Source organism: Arachis ipaensis, chromosome B6 (assembly GCF_059453495.1).
Source record: "Arachis ipaensis isolate K30076 ecotype BB chromosome B6, ASM5945349v1, whole genome shotgun sequence".
Lineage (NCBI taxonomy): Eukaryota > Viridiplantae > Streptophyta > Magnoliopsida > Fabales > Fabaceae > Arachis > Arachis ipaensis.
Genome location: NC_142441.1, coordinates 53,517,243 through 53,528,750, shown reverse-complemented (window position 1 = coordinate 53,528,750; position 11,508 = coordinate 53,517,243).

Below are 11,508 nucleotides of genomic sequence, written 5' to 3'. Positions count from 1 at the left end.
AGAAAAAGAAGCAAAAAGAGCACAAAATAAGCTAAAAAGAAAAAAAGAAAAATTTTGGGCACACTTTGAAATTGAGCACGCTTTGGAACCTTAGGCCACGCTTTTAAAAGCGTGACCCATGACCATGAGGCTTTGGCATATGCATTAATGCACATGTACGCATGCGTTTAATAATTATGCAATGCATGAACGCATTAGCATTATTAATTAAATAAATAAAAGCATGCATGCATGAAATGTATAACGCCAACGAAATGAACGCTAAATGAATGAAATACATGCATTATTAATTAAAGCCAATGGAAAATTTCATGTAAGATATTATTAAAGCAAATGGCTTTAACGTTATTACAATTGACATTAATTAACAAAGATGAATGCATGCATGAATCATTTGATTGTTAAAGCTTACATTAATGCATTGCAATATAAAGCATGTATAGCATTCATTAAAGAGAACAAAATAAAAGCATAAAGCCTAGCGTTCAATTAAAGAAAGGAAGCAAGAGCGCTCGGTTGGTTTTGTGATCTTTATCGGGCTTGCCACAAGGAAAATACAAAGCGCAATAAAGTAAAAAGGGAACAGCCAGATTCGAACTTGGAGCTTCTCATATCAAAAGCAAGGAGCACTCCACTCTTCCAAAGAAATTAACACCAAGATGTCTCTACTATGGTTCGAACTTGGAAGCTTGAGGTCCCAAGCAAGGCACTACACATAGGGAGCTCAGTTGGTTTTTCCAACTGAGCGCTACATTCCCCCATCACTCACATTTTGGCGTAAGTGACACGGCCAAGGATGCCATGACGCACACAACTTTTGGCACAGCCAAGACATAGAGCTCAGTTCAAAATTCCAACTGAGCTCTAGTGTCATGCAATATGGGCAAGGCTGAACGCACACCAAATCAAGCAAGCAAGGCAACATTGGGTGTTCAGTTTGGTTTTCTAACTGAGCCGTCCCTGGGAGGTGCAATATTGGGCCAAAATTCAACCAAAATTTTAATTAAAATCAATTCTTCACCAAATTGAATCAAGGCCAACCAAACCCATCTCTCTTTAAATCCAAAGCAAGCAAAGCCCACATCATCACTCAAAGGCACAAGAACAAGCTAGAATTAGGATTATCATTTAATTTTTTTTTTCATTTCAATTTTATTTTATTTTGTAAAAAGCCTATATAAAGGCATCATTCTCATTTTCAATGGAGGTGAGCTCCATTAGAGTTCCATTGAGAAGGCTGGCTCCAATAGGGAGTTTTACACTCTTTAGTTTTGATTTTGCTCTCTCTTTTAATTTTCATTTCTGTTTTGAATCTTGGGTGAAGAATTGAAGAACTTCTGTTTCAATCTTACCTTGAGATCTTTTGTTTGCTTTCTGCATAATTCTAGAATTTAAATTTCAATTCTGTTTACTACTTCCAACTCTCTTTTCTTCTGCAATTTACTTTTCCATTTTCAATTTGCAATTGTTCTTGTTGGATCAAGGAAGGATTTGAGATCTAGACTTATTTTCTAGTCTCTTCCAACCCCTGAGATCTTCAACCTTCTTTTAAATTACTGCAAATTAAGCATCAGTCTTTCTGTTTTCATCCTTCAAGCATTTTTACCTTTCTGTTTGAAATCTATTGCCATTTAATTCATCTTTAGTTCATCTGTTTGTTGCAATTTAATTCTCCTTGTTTAAATTCTGCAATCCCAGCTCCCACTCCCTTTTATAATTCAATCAATTTACATTTCTTGCACTTTAAGATTCAGTCATTTACATTTATTGTCATTTAAGCTTCTGCAATTTACTTTTCTTGTTCTTTAAGTTTCTGTACATTTACTTCCTGCAACTTTAAATTTTCTGTCATTTAAAATTCTGTTGGTCACTTTACACCTCAAATCATCAATGTTAGCTTGACTAAACTAATCACCCACTAAAGTTGCTTGATCCATCAATCCCTGTGGGATCGACCTCACTCTAAGTGAGTTTTTCTACTTGATGCGACCCGGTATACTTGCCGGTGAGTTTTGGGTGATTGGAAATCCGTTTTTCCAAATTTTACCCATCAGTATGAGTAACTAATCTCCTAGGTTAAGGTTAGAAGCTCTGCTGATTCCTATGGATTAATAATATTACTATTTCTATTTCAATATATGTTTAATTCTATTCTATGATGCATTTTGGTCCTTCAACCTTATGAATCTGGGATGGAATGGAAGTATGACCCCTTATTCTACATGAGTTCATGTGAGTCCTGACCTGGATAGCATTGAGCTACAGCTTGAGAGTGCATCACAGGTTCGAAGAGAGTACATAGGCTAATTAGGATACGTGACATAAAATCTCATTAGTCATGGGTAAATGAGGTCTCTGTGGTGCTAAGGCTAGAATCATAAAGCATCATTCTCCGATCCGGAAGATCTGACCTTGTCTGTGGCGTTTTGAGTAGGATCAACAAAAGGAGAGTGGATTGCACGGGCTTCATCTTCGGCTATAGTGAGTCACCGCTAACTTGATGAAAGGACATGAGTTACTCAAATACGGTGTTTTGCTATGGTTTAGGGGAGATTAACTTGATGAGAGGACATGAGTTAATCACTTACAGCCTTGCCATTGAATGAATCATTCTTTATTGAAGTAATCAGTAAGAAAAGTTAATCCAGAAAGATAAAGCATCTCCAAAGCCTTAACTGATTTCTCATTATTGTTTCTCTGCTATTTCTTTGTTGCTTTTGTTATTGTTTTGCTTATGTGCCTAAAACAACAACAACCAACATTTTGTTCGCCTGACTAAGATCTGCATGATAACCACAGCTTGCTCAATCCGGCAATCCTCGTGGGATTCGACCCTCACTCACCTGAGGTATTACTTGGACAACCCGGTGCACTTGCTGGTTCAGTTGTGCGAGTTCTAATTTCCTGCACCAGGGGTTTCCCTTTATATTTGTGACTGAAAGGTGACATTCCCATGGGAATGTGTCGGATTGGCAGTTTAACCGACAATGTGATATCACAGCCGAATAGAGCAGGCATTCATCATGTGCATATTCTATATGTTTTCTTGCTTTGCCGACTTGCATTGTTTGCCTAATTGTATAACATGCTTAATTGCTTCTTGAATTACTTAATAAACATTATTATACTTGTGTTTTACTTGTATTACTATTACTTCTGCTTTCTACTGGGATTGAGGAGGTTCGGAAGGCGGGGCGATGGGATCGCATGGCATTTAGGCTGGCGAAGGCTGTGGGACAGCGGTGTAAATGCTAGATTAGAAATCTCCTAAGTTAGATGACCTGTTTAAGGATTTATTTATCAATTTTATAAGCTTGAATATTATGATTCATGTGAAGTTCTAGGATTGCCTCTAGTATCCCGGAATATTATATCTTACATTACTGGGCACTGTTACCATACTGAAAACCTCTGGTTCTCATACCATATTTTGTTGTTGTTTTTCGGATGCAGGTCATAACCCACCTCGGTGAGTTGCGATATGGTGACAGAGTGGAGGATCTTTATCATATTTTGGAGTTTTTTTTGGATATTTTCTTTTAGTACTCTCACTTTTGTATCTATATTTGCCTGAAAGGCTAACTTTGAAAGAGATATTGTATATGTTGTTTTTAACTTTCAAACACTATATGTTTGTATATAGCTAGTTGGCGTAAACTCTGTGAAATGAGGCTAGTACTTTATGACTATTATACTCATATATCTACATATGCCCTATTATCTTATATCTATATCTTGTGCCTTTAAGCTTGTAGCTTCGTGTGCACGTTCGCGCTTTTCTAACTCTGTTTTTTCTTAGCTTATTTCTCATCGGGGTTCTAGAATTACTATCTTTCTCTATATATACATATATAATATGGTATAAGCCATAGAATTATTGTGACATTTAACTATCTTTTGCTTTACAGCATGAGGTAAATCTTAGGGTAATTAGGGTGTTACACATAAGTTAATGTTAGACTGGAGTGTCATAAAAAGAATGCTCCTACTATAATCAGATTATCATCATATGTGGACGTTAGGTAAGTCACCGTGGTGCTTGATAAGTTGATTTTTGACGGTTTAGAATTTCACAATAAATTCTCGTTGCAAGTATAGTTTCTAAACCAACAAATAATACTCTCATGCAAAAAATTATTTGCCACAAGTACAAACCCCAATAAAAATAACCGAAGTATTCAAACCTCGGGTCGTCTCTCAAAGGAATTGTAGGGAAGTGTTCTTGTTATTTGTTATGAGATGTATATTTTGGGGTTTTGAATAAGGAACAAGAAAAGTAAATTGCAAGAATAAAACTAATAGCTAAGAAAGCTCTTGGCAAGGTATGAGAACTAGAAGTCCTAGCTTCATTATCATCATCAATTGCGATGAAAATTATCCATTGCTCCCAGTTAGTCAACCTCTAGCTATGTAGAAAAGTCAAGTGGATAAATCAACTTGAGTCCACAAGTCCTAGTCAAATCCTAAGGAAAGACTAGAGTTAGTGTCATTCAAGTCAATTAGCAACTTCCAATTATCAATCAACAAAAGAGTTTGACAACTCAAGAATCTCCAATTACTCAACCAAAGCCAAGAGGAGAAAAATCTACCCTAACATCCTTCCAAGCATTTAATCAAACACTTGGAAGGCATAAAAGGAAAGCAAGATAAAATTACAAGAAAAGTAGATCTACAACTACTAATTGCAAGGAAATTAACAACAACAATTCAAATCAACAATAAAGGAACATCAAATATAAATTGCATTAAAGGAAAGTAGAAGAAACAAGAGTGCATCAACAACAAAGTAGACAATTACAAGAAGTAAAGTACAAAACAAGAGAGAGCAAAGGTAGAAGAACAATAATCTAGAAAGGAAAAGTGAATCAAAGAATGGATTAAACCTAGATCTAAGAAATCCTAATCTACATCTAACCTAATTCTAGAGAGAAGAGAGAGCTTCTCTCTCTAGAAACTAACTAAAGCATTCCCTCCAAAATTCAATTATGACTTCCCCCCCCCCCTTTGACTCCTCTTGATTTTTGCATCTAATAGGCTCAGAGAATTAGTTGGATTTGGGCATGGGAAGCCCAGAATTCACCTCCAGCGTTTTCACTTTAATGAGGGTTTAGGATTTAGGGTTTAGGGTTTAGCGTGGCTCACGCGTACGTGTCGCTTGGCAATTTTGCTTCCCACGCGTACACGTCATGTATGCGTAAGCGTCATGTACGCATACGCGTCGCCGTGCGACCTCATCGTTTCCACGCGTGCGCATCGATGAATATTCACCCAATCCTTGATTTTCCATGAGTTCTTCACTTTGCATGCTTTTCTCTTCATTCCTTTGATCTATTCCTAGCCTTTTGGGCCTGAAATCACTAACACACACATCAAGGCATCTAGTGGAATCAAAGGTGAATTAAATTAACTAATTAAGGGCCTAAAAAGCATGTTTTCACACTTAAGCACAAATTTGGGAGAATATACAAAACCATGTCATTTCATTGGATAAACGTGGGAAAAAAGGTGATAAAATTCCCTAAATTCAGCATAGAATGCACCACAAAATAGTGGTGCATCAGTGCTCACCCATTTCTTCATCCTTTTCTATCTCCATGTTTGGGTCCTCCTCATCCTCATCATCAGAAATTACAGTAATACCCCCCAGATCTACCAGAAATACTACTATTGCTACTCACAAATCAATTCGCGAGCACAGGTTCGTTTGCCTGGATAGGGACGACTCCATCATCCGGTAGTGCTGGCTCATTGTTTGGCAAAAAATCTGAGATAGGCTCAGGAGGAAAATCCCACTCCGGTGGTATCATAGGAAGATGATCACCAACCAACTCAAGCTCGTCGGGTACAATAAGTTTAGGTGCCGCCTAATTCAGAGGTTGAGCTGGGATAGGATGTGCGTGACCATAAGGAAAAGGATGACCAAGAATGTCAGGGTGAAGCCAGGACAGAGGAAACTCATAAGGAGCATCAGGGTCGAAAAGAGGGCTAGTCAGAGGATGCTAGAAAGGACAATCTCTCAACGCATAATGTCTAACTCGAGGCTCCGCTCCAAAAACGTAGTAATTATGGTATACCAGATCCTCATAAATATAAGGCTCTTTAACTTCATAGAATATGATGCCCGTTTCCATCTAAAGGGGAGAGAAGGGGTAAGAACTGGAAAGTTCTTAGCAGAGTCAGGCTAATTAGCCATGTTAATCTGTTCCGTTGTGTTTATCAGATAGTATTATATTTTAAAGTAAACAGAGAAACTACAACAAAAAGTAGATAAATAGAGAAAATAGAGAAAGCGATTACAAACAGAGATATACAAGAAACAAGTCACACACACAGAGAAATACATCAGAGAATGATTCGTGAACAAGAATGATGCATGTCTAATCCTAGTACAGGTCATGAGCTCATGTGTCGGTTGGCTACCTGCATTCCCGACATTTATCCAGACACGAGTCTACGATTTTTTTTATATGATTTTCTATTCAAATACGCAAATAATAACTTTTAGCAGCTCTTTTGAGATAGCCTCTACTTTCTACTCGCAAAAAAATATATACTCTTGGGAGTGGAAAATAACTGTAGGTATCATAGTTTCCCTACAAAGGTAAAGTACATGATATCTTTGAATTTGTGGTCGCACCACCATCTATCTAACTGCCTCAAAGCTGTAGATGAACATACATTAAGTGCTTTACTCTTTATTCTCTTTCTCATTTTTCTCTTTTCTCTTTGCCTCTTCATTCCAACCTTATTTCTCTTCTTAACATTTGTATTTATAGCTTATTTCAGTTTCGGTATGAATAATTAGCCTGTTGCAAGCATAGGTTCATTAAGTCTATGCTGAACCGGTTTGACTTTTCATATAATACCTAACCATAAACGCAAATCAATCACTAACTATGTTGCTTCTAGATCGCTTCCCTAATCGATATTTATCTTTGACTTTAAAAAGCTTTACTTACTTTTTCTTTGGTTTTTATCTTTCTTTAGCGTTTTATCTTTTTTTTATCTTTTTCTTACTAACATGTTCTTAGCACTCCCTAAGTATTTTTATGAAGGTATTTTCTAAGCTTGAAGTTGCCTTCCTAAGGCTTTTAAGAAAAATTGTCTTCTCACTATTATTTTATTATTTTTTATAAAATAATAATATTTAATTTTTTATTAAATATTTTTAATAATATTTTATTATAAATTTTTGAAAATTATATTTTAACCCCTAAAATTTTATAAAAGTTATATTTTGATCATTTTAACTTTTGATATTTATACTTTAACCCCTTAAACTCTTAGTATTTATACTTGCCACCCCAAACTTTTAATATCTACATTTTGATTCCAAAATAATCAACGTCCATGTTCTTCATTTTCTTGAGTGTTATTGGTGACATTCAAAGTATTCTTCGTGTTCTTCATAAATTCATCAAATTCTTTCTTCAATTTTGATCCATTTTTCAATCTTTTCGGTAACCCATTTTTACCATAGTTCAAAATAAATTAGTAGCCACTAAAGCCCCATGATTTCCACTTGATTTTAATATAAATTCATCATTAATGTTCAGGCTTAGAGTTTGGTTTCCAGTAGCTTTCAAGAACAAGATTCAAGGATTGAATATCATAAATTTTCATCAATTTTTCAACAAAATTTCAACAAGAATCACTCATATAAACAATCAATTTCAAGCATGACCAAACCATACAACGATCACATAACTCAAACACAATTAATCAAGATTAATTTCACCAAACCCTACCTTAGTTTGTTGCCTCTAATTCGGTCACTCCTCCAAGTATTCAGATCAATTTTTCCTCTTAAAATCAATCAAGAACAACTTTAAATCCTTGAAAATCCAACTGAACGAACCTTTAGCTACATGTTAAGATAGAATACATCACTATAAACCTACTGGAAATTGAAGTTTCTTGTCCCACAAGTCAAGCTAAGCAAGAGATCTATAGAAGAACACCAAGAAAACACATGTTTATGCATAGTTCCTTGAAACCGAAGCAAAGTGAGAGGGGGAGCAGCCATCTCACCTGAACTTCAGCCATGAAAAGATACATGGTTTTGAAGAGGAAGAAGAGAGGATCACTTTGATTGGTTTAGAATTTTGATTTGAGTTTTAGTTCGGAAGAAATCAAACTTTGAAGATCAAGAACTAAGAACTTTTCTCTCTTTTTCTCTCTTGCTAGTTTCGGCCACAGGGAAGAAATGAACCAGTCTTGGAGTGTCTTGGGGGGTGAGGAAGAGCCGTGATTGGTTGGTTGGGGAGGTGGATAAAAACAAAATATCTCAGGTGTATAATTACTATAACTAGATGTATCAGAACACACTTAACAACATATCTAGAGATTAATATCTGAGCTACTAGTATAGATGACACTAGTAACATGATTAACATGAGAATAGAAAATAGATGATGGGACATTAGCATTGCTAAAATCATCAGAGAGTGCTGGTGTTAACCTTCACCAGTAGACTGTGAGTCTAGTTATACTTATCTCCAGTTTGTAACTAAAGCAGATCAAGTAATATTATAATATTATTTTTTTCTCTCACAAATCGAGTCTGACTTGTCAAACTGAGACTAACTACGGAAACCAGAATCTAAAATTCCAGACCGAAGCGGCTTAAAAACTAGGTTCTTTGTGACTATGTCGTCGAGCTTATCTCAGTAGAGGTGTAGCTTAGTAATGACATAATGGTGATGTAGATCGAGGTTCTTGATGATATAGCAAAGGTGCTTCCTTTACTGATCTTTCAGAAAACTCCACTTTTTATAAAAGGTCTCGTATCTGAAAGATAGGTTGTTATAGACTCCATCCAAACTAGATTTTATGTCAGTGCTAGTAGGATCCTTAACCACTCATACAAGTGCCAATAAGATTCTATCTTTCATTGATATGACTCGATTAATTTTTATCAAATATTTTAAAAAATTTTGGCAAGATCTAGCCTACAAATAAGATACACCATAAGCAAAATTTCTATTTACATAATATGAAAAATTACATCATAACCACAATTATACAAACATCGTACTTATGCAAATACTTGTATTGGTTCTAACCATTCTGTTCACCTTATTCCGCATGTCAAGAATGAAGCAAACACAAACAATCTTCTTAGCAAACAACGGGAAGAATCTCTATGCCTTCAATACTGATCATTACTCCTCTCCAACCCTAGAACTCTATCCTATTAGTTCAAATTTTTATCCTAAACATGAAATAATTTACAAAATAATTTTTATTTTTAAATTAGTTTTGCAATAATTATTATAGTAATTTCATATTTTGGCTAAATTAATATGATAACATTAACATTTATTAATTTTACATGAATACCTAATGACAAATAAAATTTGGTGACTTATTTAACTTTGAAACAAATATAGCAGCATCAAAAACCACCACAACAGGTATGTTATCATCAATCTCAAGTAATAGGGACATTCAAAATCAAATAAACACAATTAGAAAAACAAATTGGCTAAATTGAAGGACTACTCACACAGAAAACAATAGTAGCCTTGGAACGACGAGCATAGCACCATCGGAGAGAAAACGTTGACTAAAAGTCGCAGCGTTGAGGGGGAGGAGGAAGGAGATGACGTTTTAATTCTATTTTGAAATTTACCAATAGACAAGGTGTCAGTAAAAGAATTGACCGACACCTCCAATTGTTGTATTTCATTAGACACCCCTTACTGACAGTCCAACTGTCGTATTATTGAAAAAGGCATGACTTTTGAATTTTCAATAATTGAATTTAGGTTAAATTACACAGTTGGTCTCTATACTTTTTGTAAAATTTCAAATTGGTCCCTACACTTTAAAAGTTTGTAATGGGTCCTTAAAGAGAATTAAAATTTGCAATTTAGTCCCCGCTGTTCAAAAAGTGTTTGATTTAAAAGAATATTCTCAGCATATTCTCTATTTTAAACATGTGAGCTGCACATGTTTAACAATAGTGACTAATTTGTAATTTTAGTAAAAGTACGGAGACCAATCGTGTAGTTTAACCATTTGAAAATTACCAAAAAATTCCTAGGCTATCTGAACCCGCCCCGCCCCTCCCCAACTCTCTCACTCTCACTTTCTCACTTTTCAAAATGGCACGCTAACCCCAGCGCTCTCTGTCTCTCACCTTGGCTCACTATTGTCGTGCCTCTCGCCTCCGTCGTTGCACCAGATCCACTGATAAATCGAGTTGCTATTTTTCTGTTGATTTGTTGCTATTTTCTTCTTAGACATTGAATTGTTCGCTTTGAGCATGTTTGAGATTGGAATTGTATTTTTTTATTTATCGGTGTTCAGTATTGGGATTGGAAGAGAAGAAAAAGTTGCCGGATGAGAGAGGCGAGATGGAGGAATGAGGCGAGACCCAACTCATGAGCACAAATACGGTGGATCGGACGCGGTGACGGTAAACCGAGGTGAGAGACAGAGAGCGTTAGGGTTGGGGTGTCGTTTTGGAATGTGAGAAAGTGAGAATGAGAGACCTGGGGAGGACCGGGGTGAGTTCAGATAGTCTAGGGAGTTTTTTGTCATTTTTAAATGGTTAAATTACATGGTTAGTCCCCATATTTTCACTAAAATTACAAATTGGTCCCTATTGTCAAACGTGCAGTTCACATGTTTAAAATAGAGAATATGCTGAGAATATTCTATTAAATTGGTCCCTATTGAACGGCATGAACTAAATTGAAAATTTTAATTTTTTTTAGGGAACCAATTATAAATTTTTAAAATGTAGGGCAATTTATAATTTTACCGAAAAATATAGGGACCAAATGTGTAATTTAATATTAAATTTATTGATGTGGTCAAGGTAATAAGCGTTATAAAAAAATTAATAAACAAAATTATTTTTGTTGGTTTACCGATGCTTAGACCGTTGGTAACGTATATTCCATTTTATTTTGTATTAAATATTAATTTAATTAATTACTGATGGCCCAAGTAGTAGTCAATTAATTATGTTTTTTAGAAAATATTATTCATAAATTAAAGTTATCGAGACCTTGGCTAGTAACATATAATTAGATTAAAAAAAAAAAAAAACAAAATAAGATAATATTGTTATCGATGGAATAGTTGCCAAACAAATTTAATGACAGATGAGTAGCTGTTGCCGTCGTTGCAACGACTTTGGCACTACATAGTGCTGCTCATTGTGAAAATTTTCTGACGCTTACAAATGGTCAGGCCATCGTTAAAGTTTACACTTGAAAGAATAAATTTCTTTCATTTTACTCATGATGTTTCTCTTTATCAACCGTCTGGTTGTCGGAAATTCTCCACAAGCGGCAAGATATCAGAATGGTCATTAATAATGAGGCTGAGTGTAATAGTGATCATTGTATTTTTTAAAAAAAGAATAACTAATATGAATCTAATTATAAATTTTTAGCAAATATAAAATCTAATTATAAACTTAAACTGTTAAATTTAATTAAAAATTTAGTAAATTTATAAAAATTCAAAAAGTTATATATTACTGTTGTATGG